The sequence below is a fragment of the Dipodomys merriami genome, unplaced genomic scaffold, assembly GCF_024711535.1.
Source record: "Dipodomys merriami isolate MVZ:Mamm:240054 unplaced genomic scaffold, mDipMer1.0.p SCAF_1, whole genome shotgun sequence".
In the NCBI taxonomy this organism is placed as follows: Eukaryota; Metazoa; Chordata; class Mammalia; order Rodentia; family Heteromyidae; genus Dipodomys; species Dipodomys merriami.
This window is the reverse complement of record NW_027202270.1, coordinates 103,977,390-103,996,049: the sequence shown is the minus strand read 5'-3', so window position 1 is coordinate 103,996,049 and position 18,660 is coordinate 103,977,390. Positions and strand designations below refer to the sequence as shown.

General features: G+C 37.5%; 1 protein-coding gene and 1 non-coding gene across 4 annotated transcripts in view; one reads left to right on the top strand and one right to left on the bottom strand.

The window, feature by feature from the left end:
* The window catches only part of Slc25a21 (solute carrier family 25 member 21), a 549,817-nt gene that overhangs the window by 424,064 nt on the left and 107,093 nt on the right, over positions 1–18,660 (top strand). The gene's annotated exons all lie outside the window — the stretch shown is intronic.
* Positions 16,045–16,151, bottom strand: LOC138835601 (U6 spliceosomal RNA). The gene has a single exon (XR_011374668.1). It is a non-coding gene; the product is annotated as a U6 spliceosomal RNA (small nuclear RNA).

The window sequence follows — 18,660 nt, the reverse complement described above, 5'->3', positions numbered from 1 at the left end:
ATCCTCTCAGGAAGGAAGAAGTAAATAAAGAGCATACTTTCAGTGTCGATAGAATCCAAAGATTTCCATCAGAACCTTAAACACATGCACAGGTTTGTTCCTTCATTTGCTGTGAAATCAAAAACGTAGAGACAGGCTAAAAGTTTTAGAGTACAACAAGAGGATATTTGGAGCCTTGTGGTTTGTCAACACAATCAGATCTGAGGTGCCTGTCCTCAGCTGCTGTGGTCATCCAGGAGTAAAGGAGCCTGGTGCTTGCGCTCAGGTGATCCACGATGAGGATGGACAGTCACCTGCCCCCAGGGCTCAGCCTTCCATGACGGCCACTCTTCGTTGTGAATTTTTGGCAGCGGCAGCAGTTTGCAGCTTCAGCTAAGAACCGCTGTTCTCGGGTAATGCCCTCGATCAGAACCCCGATGACAGACTGTAGAGTCAAGTTTTTTCAGGTGCTCTGTTTGCTCAGTAATCCTTCAGTGCCAATCTCCTCCAAGAGTACGCGGGACCCATCGGTAATGGACATCAGCCATTAAGCTCATAATATTTGTCATCTATCGGGTTACTGCTTTGTTACTCCCAAGTGATGAATGGATGCCGTAATGCTTTAAGAAAATAAACCAGTGCTATAAATATGTCCAGACTTATAAGAGCAGCCGCTTTATTTCTTCCATTTCTAAATGCAGAGTATTCCTGAAATACTTGGCTTTTCCTGCGGAGTACAGAAAGCAATGTGCTTTACGTTAGTGTTTGCAGTTGGTTAGAGTCCACATCAAACAAATTACTCTCAGAGTGTCTCTAACATATTTCACCATGGTTTGATACAGCTAAGTTTATACTTCACACAGGCATTCTGATTAAAACAGGCATGTTGGCAAAGAACTTCTTACAGCAACTATTTGTACTTGCATGAGAAGAACCTAGAGAGGGAATTTAGGTATTAAAAATAGCATGACACCAAAGCCACTCTCCATTTTAGTTATTCCTCTGTGAACTAGTTATGTTTCTGTATCACAGGAAGAAGTAATGGCTTTGAAGACTTGCTATATTTCAGTAAGAGAGTTTCTTTAAAAGAGAATGTAGGGCTGGGAGGTTGGCTCAGTGGTAGAGTGCTTGCCTCGTATGCATGAGACCCTCGGTTGGATTCCTCAGCATCACATAAGCAGAAAAACAACCAGAAGTGGCGCTATGGCTCAAGTGGTAGGGTTCTAGCCTTGAGCTGAAGAGCTGAGGGACAGCACCCAGGCCCAGAGTTCAGCCAAAAAAAAAAAAAAAAAAAAAGAATGTAGTCATATTGTTTTTTGTATAATATTCATATTGTTTTTTGCATCTGTTTTGTTAACATATTTATACAATTATTTGGAATAATATTAATTCTGTTTAGCATTGAATGGTAGTGGATTCCTCTCTTTTTGTCTGTCCTGATTTAATGTCAATTTCTACATTAATTTTAGAAGTTAAGTTTGTCTTTTTTTGCAAATGACCAAAAATTAAATTGTAAAACTAACATGTTATTTGCTTTTAAACCATTTGAATTTTCATCTTTTATTTTTGTTATTCTTTTTTTTAATGCCATTGGCTTTTTTTATTTAAAAAAAAGGGGGGGGAGGATAAGGAAAAGGAACATTAATGGTGACAGACCTAAGATAATATAATAAACGAGAATCTTGAACAAGACTCCAATTAATCACTGATTCTTCCAACCACAGTTTTTATGGCCTATCCTGATAGTCTGAGTAATATATTTTAAGCACCATTTCACTATCTCGATGTCCTCTCTTCTTCCCTCCTATCCACTGGTCCTGCTGAGTGATGCAATACTCGTTCACATACTTGAGAGCAGGTGCCTCAAATTAAGTGTGAATCCAGGTCATCCCTGGCGATTTAGTAAATGTGAAACAACTCCACCCCAGTCCCTACCCCAACACTGTAACTTCCCTTCTAATAGCTTTTGTTGTGTCTGCAGCCCTTAAGCAAGACAAGTCTTATGGAGGACAGTGGCAGTGTGTGTTTATTTTATTACCACAGGCTCATAATTGCCAGAGAGGTGAGGGGCCTCACCTCCATCAGCTCTAATTGCTGCAAAAGCCTGTGGGCTTCTCCTGAGGCTGCAGCACGGCTGGGAACATTTCCTGTACAGAGGCTGAGGCCTGGGGTGTAGGGCGATATGCCAAACTCTTTCAACATTACCCTATCCACCCCCATTTATATGCCACTCTTTTTCTCCTTTACTAAATGGCCCTTAGAAAGCATTTTAAAGTTTCAGGAATATCTTTTCCAATGAAATGGGTGTTTAATTGCCCTGGACCTCTGTGCTCTCAGAGAAAAGATTTTGACTCATCTTTGGATTCAGAGGAAAAGTTTTACAGAGAGATTGTTGAATGAGGATTAAAATGTCCATGCTGTTAAGCTTTAACTATAAGTGATGTCCCCGTTTAAACACTAACTTGGAATTAGCTAGATTTCTTTTTGTGATGAATCTCTTGATTAATCTTCATTCAGGTTGTTTTAATTCAGCCTGTTCTGAATAGGTCTTTCCTCATAGAAAGACTGCAGAATATCTTCTTGATAAGTTATCTATATAAAAGAAAGTCATCTCTTGCTTGGCCAGCATTTGAGTTTAAGTACTCCATTTTTTTTAATTGCTACTATATCAATTGTATTTGAAGAACAATATAAAGGCTTGAAACGTGCCAAACAGCAGGGAACAGGAATAATCTTTAATGAGTGCCTACTCTGGTGCTGGGTCCTTACACACATTACATTAAGTGATCTTCACAACAACCTTTGAGGTAAGTTTATTGTCCCCATTTTATAGGTAGAAACCAAGGTGCCCAACGTCCCACAGCTAATAAATAAATCCAGGCGTGTCTAATTCCAGAGCCTGTACTCTCCTCTGTACACCAGGGTGCCTCCCAAGAATCAAATGATCGAGGTCTTAAATGATTTAAAAATTTTGCATTTGTCCCAGGCTCCATCATACCACATTTTTTCCCGTATCAAAACGCTTCACTTATCAAAGCAAAATTTCACTATCTGTTTCCACCTGGTCTCAGGTCACATAATCTGTACATTAATCACTTAATAAAGACTTGTAGGATTCCCCCAACTTCACCGCAATAGGACTTTGTAACATAAACATGCATTATAGAAATCAGAGCTCTGACATCCATTTTCCACAGGTGTTACCTGTGCAAGTCTGATCTTGCACCCTCATTATTCTTTTTGCAGAATGACTCCATCTGGCCCCTTGAATGTGCTTTCATCAAAAGAATGCCTTCGTGTAGGACCTAAGCAGCCAAAGACAACAACTTAAAACTGAACTAAAATTATTCAGGAGGCTGACACACTGATCTAGATAACCTGTCCTTCGTATTGTAGTTTTAAACCACATAACAATGGTAATGCTAATAATAATTTGTGTTCCAGTAGCACCTTTTGGTAAGAAGCTCAAATAGCTTTATGGCTTTTGTTTCAATAATCCTCTCACCATCCCTCTGGAGTGGGTGAGGGGAAATACATACCTCTTCAGCTTTCACATGCAAAAAGTTGGCACAGGGATGTTACTTCCTTGGTGACTAGCAGAGGGGTTTGTCAGACTATTACAAACATTTTGAAGATCCATCACAGTTTTTTTTTTTGTTTGGGGGTTTTGTTTGGTTTTGTTTGGCCTACCAGTTGATCTGATTTGGTATTGTTTTGTTGTCAAATCCAAGACCCAGACAGAATCAGAATTCCATGTGAAAGAAGAAAGTGACCTGAGAGCATATACTTTTGTCTGCTTAATTCGTGAACACCTACCTTTAGGCCAGAGAGAAATGCTCAGGCCTTCAATGTATTTTCCTCATCTGTTTCTATAGGATTGACTACATTTTTTTATATTTTTTAATTTAGTGTAAAGGTGATGTACAGAGGAGTTACAGTTACATGAGTCAGGCAATGAGTACATCTCCTTTTGAATAGTGTCATACTCTCCCTCATTCTCTCCCAGTTTTTCCCCTTGGACTTCCCCTCCCCCCGCAGCACCACCCCCACCCCCCCACCCCCGCCGCAGTTGTATAGTTCATTTCCAACATAGTGTCTAGTGGGTTTCACTGCTAAATTGGTTCACTCCTTGTCCCACCATTGTTGTGCTTCCCCTCCCCCCTCCATGAGATAAACTTATATACAAGAAATAAAAAACAGCAACATAAACCAAAGGAATAAACCAAAGGGACAGGGGGAAAAACACAAACAGTACAATAAAAATCCTCTTGTTTCCATTCCATTTCTTGGAGTTCATTTCAATAAGCACCATTTTATATGATCATATGCACATAGCTATTGAGCTGCATATGGGGTTGCATGAAACTGCAGAGCTTCTGCATGGCAAAGGACATAGCTACCAAGATCAATAGAAAGCCCATGGACTTTATCAAGTGGCCTATCCACGAGCCATTTGTTATGCCTATCTCTTGACTGCACAGTGGCCCCCTAATGTTCCTAATGTTCTGTATACCCACTTTCCCATGCTGATGGTTGGTTTCTCACACAAACTCCTTATAGTCCTATTGATGGTGAGTATGAGCCTTTGCAGATGGCTCATGAGTACAAGCAATCAGCTGGCTAAATTCTGCCAGATCAACTGAAGGCACAAACACTTGTACACTTCAGGGCACCACCCTAGCAAAAATGGCAGGAGATTTTTTTAGCATCTAACATGATTTTGAAGAACTGAAAAAAGCATTTAATCTTAAAAAATCTCCCCCTAGAGAAAATGAGAGATGAAGCGAATGTATCTACTGTAAAAGATGGAGAGGCTCAAAACCCATCAATAGGTTGACTGATGAAGATATTTCTTTCTAGAGGAGGCTTTTAAAGACTCAAGAAGGTGAATGCTTCTTCAAATACAAAAAAACAAAGCAACATAGGAATTCAACATGAAAAAAGGAAGGAAACATGACATCTCCAAAAGGAAACAAATACCCTTGCAAAAACTGAATACAAAGAAATAAAGACATATGACTAATCTGTCAAAGAATTTAATTTTTTTTCCTAAAGAAACTCAGTAAAATTACAAGAAAATACAGATAAATAATTCAGTAAAATCAACAAAACTAGACATAAAAACTTTGACGTCAATTAAGACAATATTTTTTAAAGCAGAAATTATGGAGCTGAGAATAGAGCTGTAAACTGTAGAGAGCTTCAACATCAGACTTTATTAAGCAAAAGAAAGAAAGAAAGAAAGAAAAGAAAGAAAGAAAAGAAAGAAAGAAAGAAAGAAAGAAAGAAAGAAAGAAATAGTGAATTTAAAGACAAGTCATTTGAAATTATCCACACAAAAAAAGTAAAAAAGGGAAAGAATAGTGAACAAGAATGGAAAAAATTCATGGAATGTATAGGACACCATCAAGACAATGTATGGAATTAAACAGAAAGCAAGAAAGAAAGTAGTCTAAGTCTTTTGAAGGAAATAATGGCTAGACATTTCCCAAATCTTGGGAGAGATATGGACATGAGGCTCAGATGTTTCCAAAGAGGACTTCATTAAGACCTATTATTATTAAACTAATGAATATTAAAGACAATATTTAGAAGGTAGCAATAGAAAAGAGATTCATCACACAGAAGGGAACCTCCATTAGATTATCAATAATTGCTCAGAAAACACTTTGTAGGCTAAGACAGAGTACACTGTTATATTCATGGCACTGAGAGAAACAAACCTTTCAACCAAGAATATTTTACTTAAAAAAAAGCAAGTCTTCAGAAGTGAAGAGGAAATACTCTATCACATAAAAATTGAAGACATTTGTCACCATCAAACCTTTCTGATGAGGATTACTAAAGGAAGTCCTCAAGCTGAAATGAAATGACACAAATTAGTATCAGAAAAACTACAAAATCACTGATAAAGTTAAGTATGTTGTCAAATTCAGAATTCTATAACAGTACAGCAATAAAAGTATATGTCACTTTTAGTTCTAGTGTAGAAGTTAACTGTGGCTATATTTGTTAATGGATGCACAATAAGAAAGTAAGTTAGGATATCAAAAACCTAAATTATGTGTGTAGTCAGGAGTAAAAATGTAGAGTTCTTTTTTTTGGGGGGGGGTCCGGTCGTGGAGCCTGAACTCTGGGCCTAGGCGCTGTCCCTCAGCTCTTCAGCTTAAGGCTAGCACTCTACCACTTGAGCCACAGTGCCACTTCCGGCTTTTTTCTTATGTGGTGCTGAGGAATCGAACCCAGGGCCTTGAGCATGCAAGGCAAGCGCTCTACCACTGAGCCACCTTCCCAGCCCCAAATGTAGAGTTCTTATATGAGGTCAATGTTAATTTGTGGCGCTGGGAAGGTGGGTCAGTGGTAGAGTGCTTGCCTAGCATGCGTGAAGCCCTGGGTTTCATTCCTCAGTACCACATAAACAGAAAAAGCCAGAAGTGGCGCTGTGGCTCAAGTGGTAGATTGCTAGCCTTGAGCACAAAAAAGCTCAGGGACAGTGCCCTGGCCCTGAGTTCAAGCCCAGGACTGGCAAAAAAAAAAAAAAAAAAAAAAAAAGTTAATTTGCTATTTGCTTAAAATAGAATATTATAAAACATTTTATCTAGGCCCCATAATAACTACAAAATAAAACCTATACAAGACACACAATAGATAAAGAGAACTGAATCAAAATATATTTCTATAAAGAATCGTCAAACTACAAAGAAAAAAAAGAAACTTAACAAAAACAAAAAACAAAAAAAACTAGCAGTAGTAAATCCTTATCAAGAATTACTATAAATGTAAATGGGCTATAACACATATATACACACATTTATCAGATGTGAAGTAAGAAATAAACAGAAGTACAATAAAAGTAGACTTCATTACCTATCTTTCAACGGTGGATAGAACATTCAGAAATACATTCAGAAACAAAAAAACTTGAGATAAACAAAATAGAGAATACAAGATATTAAACTATGGAATGCAGAAAAAAATGCTTATAATTTGGAAGCTTAGTATGATAAATGGTGTAAGAGCACAAAGTTAGTGTTAAGGAGGAAATAACAAAGATCAGAAATAAGCATACGTGAAATTGAGAAGATCTATACTTAAACTGATATTTGCTTTTTAGAAAGATAAATTTGGTAAGTCTTTACTTATATTAAATAAAAGCCAAAAAACAAATAAATCGAGTAGGACATGAAAGAGGAAATATTACACTGACACTATAGAAAGACTATGGTTCCAAGAAGTACACAAGTCCTTGTCTACAAGGAACAAACATTACTGGGCTGGGATATAGCCAGGTGGCTTGCCTAGCAAGTACAATGTCCTGGGTTTGATCCCCAGTACCATAAAAAAGAAAAGAAAAGAAGAGAAGAGAAAAGAAAAGACAAGACAAGACAAGAGAAAATACAATTAAAAAAGAACATTACAGACCAATATATATGAAGAGCAAAAATCCTCAGCCACATATCAGTAAATTGAATTCAGTAGCACATTAAGGTGAATTTATTTCTGAGCCATGAGATGACTTAATGTATACCACATTAACTGAAGGATAAAATCATCTCAATAGATGCATAAAAATATTTGATAACATTTTCATGATTTAAAAAATCTGCACAGATTTGATGTAGAAGAATGTGCTGCAATATAATGAAGACTATCCATGTCAGTCCCGCAGCCAGCAGCACACTCAACTGCAAAAAATGGAAGCTTTCAAGATCAAGGACAAGAACAGCACATCATCATTGCTTCTATTCTGGAAGTTCCAGGCAAGAAAATGAACTTAAAGGTATATAAGTCAAAAAGAAAAAAGTAAAATTATGCTTCCATGTGATATCATCTTATATATAGAAAACCCCAAATACTCCACTAAAAGCTACTAGAATTAATAGTATTAATATGAACATAGCTTAGATTTATGGACTAGAAGAATTACTGTAGTTAAAAATTACTCAAAGTGACATGCAGATTCAATACAATCCCTAGCAAAATTCCAGTGTAAACTTTCTCATAAACAGAAAAACAATGATCCTAAAATTTGATTGAAATACCAGATAGCCAAAGAAAGCTTAAGAAAAACAGAGCCAGAGGTATTATATACTTTTTAAGTACTAGGACTTGAATTCTGGGGCATATGCTAGCCATGGAGATGCTCTACCACTTCAGCTATGCCTCTAGCCTACTTTGCTTTCATTAATTTTCAAGTGAAGTCTCACATTTATTCTCTGGCAATCTTAGACCACAATTTTTCTATTCATGCACAGAGTAGAAAACCATAATCATTATGACCAATTGGTTGACAAAGGAGGAGGACAGTTTTTTCCGTAAAGAATATTTATCAGTGGATAATTGAATATACACATACAAATGAATGAAGTTGATCATTATCTTGCATCATACAACAGAAATCAAAGACTAAACATAAGAATGAAACTTTAGCCGGGCACCTCTCAGGAAGCTGAGATCTGAGGATTGTGGTCCAAAGCCAGCCTGGCAGAAAGGTCCCTGTGAGACTCTTCTCTCCAAACCCCTCAATTACTGGAAGTGGTGCTGTGGCTCAAGTGGTAGAATGCTAGCCTCAAGCACGAAGAGGCTATGGAACAGTGCCTATGCCCTGAGTTCAAGCCCCTGCAACCAACCAAAAACAAAACAAAAAGATAAAGATAAAAGAAAAGAAAAAGAATGAAACTTTAAATCCTCTAGAAGAAAATAGGGGGAAAGTTATTTGACATGAGTCTTGACAATTATTTTTTTGATATAACACTAAAGCTTAACAACAACAAAGCAATAAGAATATTCAAATCAGAAAGTTTCTACACAGTGAACACAATAGTCAACCAAATGGAAAGGCAAGCTATAGAATGGGAGGATGTATTTGCAAGCTATATATCCAATAAGGGACTGATAACCTGATATCCAAAATATATAAGGAACTCAGACATCTCAGTAACACAAAAAAAGCCAGGGATCTCAATAGACCTTCTTCCAAAAAAAACACATACAACGGTCCAACAGGTTTATACAAAAGTGTTCACCCTCAGTAATCCAAATGAGATTATCACTTCATACCTTATTAGAATGGCTATTTAAATAAAGACAAAAGTTAGCAAGTATTGGTGAGGATATGGAAAAAAGAATCCTGTACACTATTATTAGGGAAGTAAATTGGTATAATTATGATGTAAAACAATACCATGTAAAAACTTGAAACTAGAACTACCATATGGTCCATGAATTCCTCTTCTTGGTAATTATCCAAAGGAAAGAAATTGGCACCTGGAAAAAATATCTGCATTCTCATGTTCATTACAACATTGTTAGCAATAGCCAAGATTTTTAAATAGGTAAAATGTAATACATAATATATAACACATACATACATATATACCTATATGTAATCTATTTGCCATGGTCTATATGCACATATAAACATAAATACCTACATGTTGAGTGTTATCTAGCCTTGGAAATGTTACCTGGATGAATCTAGAAAACATGGCACTAAGTGAAACAAGCCAGATTCAAAAACTCCACCCTAATGTCTACCTGTAATGTCTAAAAAAGACACACTCACAGTCATTGGGAGCCCATAGCTTACTCGTTTAATCCTAGCTACTCAGGAGGCTGAGATCTGAGGATCACAGCTCCAAGCCAGCCCAGGCAGAATAGTGTGTGAGACTCTTAACTCCAATTAATCCCCAGAAATCCCAAAGTGGAACTGTGGCTCCAAGTGGTAAAGGGATAACCTTGAGCAAAAGAGCTCAGAACAGTGCCCAGGTCCTGGGTTAAAGCTACATGGCCAACAACAAAAGATACTCACTAAAAAACAAAGAATAATATTATCATTATCAGAAGGCTGGGGTGTGGGGACTATGGGGAAATGTTAACAAATATAAATTTTCAGGTATAAGTTAGATACATTCAGGAAACCTAATTTACAGCATGGTAACCATAATTAACAATATGTTGTATACTTGGAATTTTTCAGGAGAGTTGATATTATGTCTTCTTGCCATAGCAAAACAAATAGCTATTTTGAGGTATATTTTAATTAAGTATCATAGAAATCACACACAAACATTTATACACATTGTGCACCTTAAATAGAAATAGTTTGTACCTGTCAGTAAAGCTGGGATCTTAAAAAGTCACCCCAACTCCCTAATATAGGGCAAGTTCTCTTCATTCTTGGGCATCCTTTGTAATCAATAAAATGGGGATCTTAGTAAAACTGCCACAACCTCACAGTTTGAATACATCTTTACTGAATCTGATCTACCTCCAAAGTATTAGAAAATATGAATTTATATCCCAACACCCAACACCTCAGATTTAAGTTTGTGCCCAATTTACCTTACTATGATTGAGCACAGTGTAGAAGGTTTCAGACACTAAAATGACTTGCATCACCCTAGAGTCAGCATGTTATCTTGTCTATTAGTTCTTCTTGCTGCTGTTACCAAGTACACATTGGCGGGCAGCACGGACATGGAATATAATTCTGATATGTGTGAGGGAGATATGTGAAGTGCTTTGGGTGCTGGGAAAATATCTTTTTCCCCTTTTCTTCCTCTTCCCTTTCTTCCTCCCCTTTCTCCTATTTTCTTCCCCTCTCCCATCTCCTTCTTCCCCTCTTTTACTCTCTCCTCTTCTTGTTCTCTGTTCTCTCTCTTTCTTCCACACGCCCCACCCCCCAGTCCCTGGTCTGATGTCACTATTATTTCCTTTGTGACTATCCTTTGTATTTTCCTTTTGACCATCTCACTCTCCTTCCCTTTGCTCGGAAGTGTGTACTTCATTACAGTCTGTGCCAAGTCAAGTCTGATGCCACTTTATATTTCCACATCCTTTTTTTTCTCATCTCAAGTGTGTTCTTACATATTTTCAAGTGGGTCATTTTGATGCTTCTACATCTCTACCTCCATGCCTTTATGCATTTTTATTACAACCTTGAGAATTATTTTCAGTCTACCTCCTACATGAAAATCTACCTGAAGTCCACTTGAACTGAGTCATGCCAAATGACTTCTGTCATCACCAACCTTAAAACACAAAGCAGCTTTTATTTACAATTGCAGGTCAAAGAGCAGGAGTGAGGTACACAACATTGGTGGTTCTGGGAGAGAGTCTGTAGTCTGCATTAGATTCTTAAAGAGTCCTTGGCAGGGACAAAAGTTAGAATCTCATCCTCAAAAGATACAAAGAAATGTTAAAAACAGTGTCTTTCCTCTGTACATAGGATATATTAGATTCCAGGGCTCTGGAAACAAACTGCCTAAGATTGTATGACTTAATACAATGGAAATTTATTTTCTTATAGTTCTGGGAGCAAGAAATTCAGAGTTAAGATGTCATTAGAGTTTGTTCCATCTGAAGGCTCTTTCCTAGCTTCTGGTGGCTGCTAGAAATTTGTGGCGTTCTCCAACATGTGGTTGCATGACATATCTCGGCCTCCATCTTCACCTGAATGTCTTCTGTGTGTCTTTCTGTGTCTTATTATTTTCTGTTTTGTTAGATTTAGATCAACCAAGATGATCTCATTTTGAGATCCTTAACTATATCATAACTATAACTTACTTGCAAAGACTTCATTTCCATAAAAGGTCATGTTCATAAGTGCTAGGGGTTTAGACTCAGAATTATCTTTCTGGATACGCAATCCAATGTAGAAGTCAGTTTATTTTAAAATGAGAGGCACTTAAATTATAAACTATATTATAAAACTATGTTTTATGACACAAAGGGTATAATTGACAGATCAAGACCTCTAAGAAAGCATGATCAGATGATTCTGGTAGAGAAATACATGCTAACAGAAATATCTCTAATTCACTATGAAGGTAGATACATTTGGAGGTAAAGAGTTGGATGTTAGCAAATATCTTCCCTGATAACCTCTATTTATACTCTGTGAAACAGAGGCAAGATTATCTGCTGAGAGTGAAGAGATAACTTGAGAAAAATAGAATGAAGGTTAGAAAGAGCACTTTGGAGATTGGCTGAGACAAAACCAGGAAATCATAGCAGAATTTTCAAGAGTCACTGGGCTTTTGTCTCAGACATTGAGCTCCTTATACCTGGGTAGCTGAATCTTCAGTCATATGGTAATCTCTTGTGGTAAGGGAACAAAGAAAGAAGTTGTGGAAAGTTTCAAGAATTGAGGGGTTGAATATGACTAATGTAGGAGAAGAGAAAGGGAGAAAAAATACAAGAATAAACAATGAGGAAACTCAAATAGAGTTTCCAATAGACCTTGATGAGCAGGAGAGATGAAAGAAGCAGGTACAGACAAGGTTGAAAAGTCATATTATTGAATCAAGTCTGTGAGAAGGGCAAGACAAGAAGAAAAATGAGAGATGCTGGCATTTAACCCTCCTAGTATGTAAGTATCAGGTGATGCAATATCCACACCTTGGGAGCAGATTGCTAAACTAAGGTGGTAGTTTTTTTAAAAATGAAATTAACATATATCAAGGAGAAATTAGTGGAGGTGGTTGGGTGGGGGTGAAAATTGTAAGTATGATGACCAGTATTGATGAGGACAAAATGGAAGAATTTAAATCCTTACTCACTGAGGGCAACTGGCACAAAGATCACCTGCAACCCTGACAGTGGGAGAAAAGAGAGCACCATTCTGCTTCTACTCAGAGACAGGCAAGAATATAAATTTATTGGTTGCTTGCCTATGAAAAATAAAAAGACCTCTACTAAGATAGTAGGGAAGATGCATCTAAGCATAATGTATGCATTGTGGAAAGGACAAAGTGAAGCCATTGATTTTACTTAATATGCATTAATTTAAATAGCATTACAAGAATCACACTCAGCAAGTAGAAAACATAGGTCCCATGGTTTCCCTTATTTGCAATAACTAGTATATGTCTGAGACAAGCAGAAAAGGTCAGATAAGTTGATGTTAGTTGAAATGAATCCCAAGATAAGTATTCAAATGTTTTTGCTTTCATGCAATTGTTTCTAACAATTATAAGATGATTTCTTTGTTGCTTTGAATGTCCCTCCCCCCATGGTACAACCCTTGCTTTCACTGTATTTGATGTTGGTATAATTTGGGGAGGGGAAGGGAAAAAAACAAATTGTTTAACTAGGGACACAGGTGGACCCATTGCAACAATGAGACGTACAAATTGTTATGTCGAAAAACGAACTTTACAACTTTTGGGTGGGGGGGATGGGAAGGAATTGGAAGGGATGGGAAGGGGAAACAAAGGAGGAGGCAACAATGCTTGATAAGAAATGTACTCACTGGGGCTGGGAAGGTGGCTCAGTGGTAGAGTGCTTGCCTTGCATGCATGAGGCCCTGGGTTCAATTCCTCAGCACCACATAAGCAAAAAGAAAAAAGCCAGAAGTAGCACTGTGGCTCAAGTGGTAGAGTCTTGAGCTAAAGAGCTGAGGGACAGCACCCAGGCCCAGAGTTCAGGCCCCACGACTGGACCCAAAAAAAAAAAAAAAAAAGAAAGAAAGAAATGTACTCATTATCTTGCCCAAGTAATTGTAACCCCTCTGTATGGTATTTTCCACAATCAAAAAAAAAAAAAAAAAAAAAAAAAAGAATGACAATCAGGAGAACTTCATGGAGGCATTGTCATTTCAGATGGCTCTTCAGATGTGGCTCATGCCTATAATCCAGCTGAGGAAGCTGATACCTAAATGATTGAAGTTCCAAGTCCAGGCTTTGAGACTTTATCTCCAATTAACCAGCAAAATGCCTGACTGGAGATGTGGTTCAAATGGTAGAGCACTAGCTATGAGCTAACAAGCCAAGCAAGAGCATGAGGCCAAGTTCAAGCCTCAGAACCAGAAAAATTTTTAATTAAAAGTTACATACACACACACACACACACACATACATACACACACTTGTATCTTTCAAAGGAAGGCTGAATTTTATACCTGTCCAGACTTCTGAAGCTTACTTTCCAGGTCTATGCTAGTAACCTCAGCAGTAGAGCACACCTTACTCATCCCCTGCTAGGCAGCCCAACGTTTAAACTACAGTCTCTTCTTACAAAGCATGAGTTAACTATCTTTTTTTCCTTAGCAAGGAAATGTCAATTCATAAAATTTTGCAAATTGGCTGGGTGGGAAAGGATGTTTTCTAGGGGAATGAATAGACTTTACATCTCTGGTTAGTTTAGATTGTATGAATAGCTCCTAGGAGTAAATCCAAACACTCTTGGAACCACAGTTAAACCACAGACGGAGTTTCTACTCTTCTCCTTTTCCACTGGCAATTTCCCGAATGCCAATCACTTAACTCTTTCACCAAAGCAAACATATTTATTTGTATAAATTCTATGGAAATTAACTTCTACTCAAAAGGTTGTTTAGAAATAGTCAATTAGAGAACTCCATGTGAAACTCTTTAGTAAAGAGAATAAAATTTCATTAATAAGAATGAATGAGGTATGTGATTGCTGTTTTATTTATGAATGTGGTATCTGATTGCTGTTTTAGTTATTAATATTATGCATAAAGGTAATTAAAATAGCACTTCATCTCAATGCCATTAGAATAAGTTGAAAATTATTACGTATTTTCATTGAAATCTTTTAAGTGGTTATTTCTATGAACATCACAAAATAACATATATTTCTAAGTAAAAAATGGTGTCCACAGTTAATCAGTGTTCTCAAAAGCTGACAATCTATGTTTATTTTTACTTTTTTATTTTTCACTTAACAACTATTTTTTCAGAATAATCTGAATCTTTGTAAGATGGATGTAGGACTTCTATTTATCTTAGAATTTAGAGTCCAGAATATAACGCTATCCAAATCTACGTAGTATACTATCAGTCTTTGTTCCCTTACTAGCTTTACCCAAAGTAATCTTAGGAAAAATATTAAAAATGCATTTTCCTTACAGTTTTTTCTTTTGCCACTACCAGGATTTGAGCTTAGGGCCTTGTACTTACTTGGCTGGAGTTCTACTGCTTAAGCTATGCCTCATTTGGCTTTTGCTGGTTTTGTTTTTGTCATTGTTGTTGTTGCTGTTATTGTTTTGGAAATGGAGTCTAGAAAACTTTTCTTGATGGGCTAACTTTCTACGTCAATCTCCAAAGTAGTTAGAATTACAGGGTGAGCCACAATTGTTCTGACTACATTTTACTCTTGTCTGCTCTTTAGTGTCTCCTGTGTGAAATAATGGCAACATATTCTCTGCTAACATATAAACTGAACCAATTTGTGGAACTCTACAATATAATCAAGGAAATGTAGGACATATGTTGTAACTACTCTACATATTGAGTAATTGATTACCTTATTAGAATTTACAAATGTTTATCAAGTTCCTTCTCTATATAAAGCACATGCAGCCAAATCCTTTTTTGCACAGAGCTTAGAATCTAATAACATTAAAATAACCACAGAAGTCACTATAATAAATGCTAAAAGGTGACATGCTATTAGAGGAGCACAAAGAAAACACTCCTAGAGTTTATTCTATAGAGAAGTAAAGGAGATTGACACTAGAGCATGCTAGGAGGTGACAGACATGTTAACCCAAGATACCTACAAATGTTTATCAGTCGACATTTAACTCATGCTAATCCAATACAGAAAGCATCACTAAATATCTTTGAACTATTATCTCGTTACAATGCTTTTTCCCACTATTAGAATTGGTGTGCATGTTTGTATAATGTAATGGTTAAGCACATATGCATTGGGATCAGAACTAGGTGGTTAGACTGAGTTGTTTCTCTTCTCTAAGCCTCTGTTTTCTCATTTCTAATCTGTTTACAATTTTAAAACTCTCCACATGGATTATCCTAAGATTGAATGAAAACTCACCAGTGGAGGGCATCTCAAAATATTTTTGCTAAAATAGATAAAAATGTTCATCACAAAAGTAACTTTAAAAGTGAATAAATACTCCTTTTTAGTCTATAATGAAGACAAAAATGAAAAAAATTGCCATTTTGTTTTCTGATTGTTTTTTGTCTGCTCTGCTTTTTGTCAACACAGCAAGAATTTCAGCTCCTTTACAACCATGACCATTCCTTTTTCTTCCTTTTTAAATTTTTTTATTTTTGTTTATTTTTATAGTTAAAAAATATGGAACGCTTCACGAATTTGCGTGTCATCCTTGCGCAGGGGCCATGCTAATCTTCTCTGTATTGTTCCAATTTTAGTATATGTGCTGCCAAAGCGAGCACTCTTTTTCTTATTTTAAAATTTGACTCAAGAGCCAGGCACCAGTGGCTCATACCTGCAATCCTTACTACTCAGGGGGTTTGTTGGAGATAAGAGTTCATCTCCAATAAACCACCAGAAAACTGGAAGTAGTACTGTAGCTCAAATGGTAGAGCACTCACCTTGAGCTGAAGAGCTGAGGGACAGTGCCCAGGCCCAGAGTTCAAGTCCCATGTTCCACCAAAAAAACATTGATTCAAGTAGGGCACCACTGGCTGAGATCTGAGGATCATGATCTGAAGCAGGCAGAAAATCCATGAGACTCACCACCAATTAGCTGAAAATAGAGCTGTAGCTCAGGGGATAGAACACTAGTCTTGAGCAAAAGAGCTCAGAGACAATGCCCAGGCCCTGAGTTCAAGCTCCAGGACAGGCACAAAAAAAGAAAAGAAAAATAAGAAGAAAGGCTTTGAATGTGGATTAGTGGTAGAGTGCTTGCCTAGCATGCATGAAGCCTTGGCTTCAATTCCTCAGTACCACATAAATAGAAAAATGCCGAAGTGGTGCTGTGGCTCAAGTGGTAGATTGCTAGCCTTGAGCAAAAGAAGCTCAGGGATAGTGGCCAGGCCCTGAGTTCAAGCCCTAGGACTGGCAAAAGGGAAGAAAGAAAGGAAGAAAGGAAGAAAGAAAGGAAGAAGAAAGAAAGAAGGAAGAAGGAAAGAAGGAAGGAAGAAAGGAAGGAAGGAAGGAAGGAAGGAAGAAAGGAAGGAAGGAAGGTTGTAGATTTCCATTAATACTCCATAGATGAAGTTGTAAATACTCAATCGATACATGTTACTTTGACTTTTAAACTTTGAACATATTCCCTCTGAGAATGATGAAATCTGAAGTTAAGCCAAGTACAGAGTCTTTTTCCATAACGTATTCTGTTCCTGACTAAAACAGAATTTCTAGACTATATGCTCTTTAGAGATCTTCCCAGATGAATACCAGTATGTATCTGGTGATAGGGAAGGCCTTAGCAGTATCTGTGGGACTAACTCATCACTCAAAGCTGAGAAGACACAAACATTCCACTTGTTGCTTAGCCACCCGCTGGCTGGTAGCTGATTTTTTTTTCTTCTCAAAAATCTGTCATCATGCATGCAAGCAGGCAAAGTATTTTAAGTTTATTTTGAAAGAACATGAAATCCCTCAAGAATGCTGGTAAATGTGAGGTATTTTTCTTAAGTGTAGAGCCTCAGCAGTAAAAGACCTTTCTGTATCAGGTTTTTCTTCTAAACCATGTTTTAGGATCACAATTTGGTACATAGTGGGAGGAAGGGAAAATCATGTCAGCAAAGGATATGTTAGTTTAATTTTTTCTCTTTTATTGGACTGTACTTTGAATTGCAGCAAAGGAAGATGGAATTAGTGATTGTTACCATTCCCAAGAGCAACCTGAGTTTCTCACTCCAAATTATGTAACATTGAACTGCCAGAGAACTATGCAGGAGACTCCTGGTATTCACAGATTTAACACTCCAGGTTTTGAATATTTGCAATCGACCATGAAGGTTTGTGATGTGTTAATTGGCAGTTTTGCTGAGGTTCAAATTTGAATCGTATGTACTTTGAAGCTAGCCTGAGAGCATGATTAAGGAGCTAGTACCTTTGTCTGCTCAGCTATGCCGCATCCCTCTGCAGGCAAATTGTTGTTCTTTTCTCCTGACAGGCAGTAACAGAGTTATTAAAAATTTTGTTTCTGTGAAAAACAAAAGCTGGCCTGTCACATGAAAGATAAAGCATGAGTAAATCTTTTAAAAACATTGGTTTGGGAAGATGATATACTGTGAAAACACATGTCTCAAAAAATTGAAAAAGTCAGAAGTCTGTGTAAATATCTCCGTATCCATAGATTTGGTGGAATTTTTTTTCTCATGTTCTTGGGATTTAAGCCTTTGCAAATATCAAGGCTTTCAAGATATGTGCTTTAGAGGCCCTGGATTTGACTTGTTAAAAAATGTCCCTGGGGGCTGGGAAGGTGGCTCAGTGGTAGAGCGCTTGCCTTGCATGCCAGAGGCCCTGGGTTCAATTCCTCAGCAACACATAAACAAAAGGAAAAAAGCCGGAAGTGGCGCTGTGGCTTAAGTGATAGAGCGCTAGCCTTGAGCTGAAGAGCTGAGGGACAGCGCCCAGGCCCAGAGTTCAGGCCCCACGACCGCCCCCCTCCCCCCACCAAAAAACAATGTCCCTGGCTTTGCTTCTGATGCAATTGAAATATGGAGTGGAGCATACCAGAGTTTTTCTTCCTCTTCTCATGAGGGCTCTTGGTGGCTTGACTTCTTTCTCCCTGAAGGAGCCTCCTGTGGTTCATGAGCACTGTGGCCAAATGGTAGCCATGGAATAGCATGTCCTAGGAAGATGAGTTGGCAGAGTTTGGGAAGCTTTCCCAATTTTTTTTCAATTTTTTCAGAAAAAAATTCAATTGATTAAATACCATTTTAAGACCATAAGGAGAGTATGTATATTTTAGCAAGGAAAAACTCTCTC